Raw genomic sequence first — 477 nt, 5'->3', positions numbered from 1 at the left:
AAGGAAGGTTGGGAAAACTATTTCCGTAGTGATACTGCCTCAGAAACCCAAGGAGGGGTCTCTATGAGTCAGGTCCCACTCGATGGCAAATAACAACAACAACATGGTAGGAGCTCTTTTGGTGCTGTGCTTTAAGCATTCAACTATCAACAAAAAGGTTGGTGGTTCAAATTCACTACCTACTCTGTGGGAGAAAGATGAGGTAGTTTGTTTCCATAACAATTTACAGCCATGGAATCTCTATGAGGGCAGTTCTACTTTGTTCTACAGTGTCTCTATGAGTCAAAATCCACTTGGTGGCAGTGGGCATGCATCAAAAAGGAGTTCTGGGGTGCAGTGGTTAAAGTACTCGGCTGCTAAACAAAAGGTCAGTAGTTTGAACCCATCAGCTACTCTGCAGAAGAAAGATGAAGCAGTCTGCTTCCCTAAAGATTTATAGCCTTGGAAACCCTATGGGGCAGTTCCACTCTTGTCCTA

The sequence above is a fragment of the Orycteropus afer genome, unplaced genomic scaffold (assembly GCF_000298275.1).
Source record: "Orycteropus afer afer isolate SDZICR_OR568_19922 unplaced genomic scaffold, OryAfe1.0 scaffold00520, whole genome shotgun sequence".
Classification (NCBI taxonomy): Eukaryota; Metazoa; Chordata; class Mammalia; order Tubulidentata; family Orycteropodidae; genus Orycteropus; species Orycteropus afer.
The sequence above is the reverse complement of the archived record's forward strand: the minus strand, read 5'-3'. Positions refer to the sequence as shown.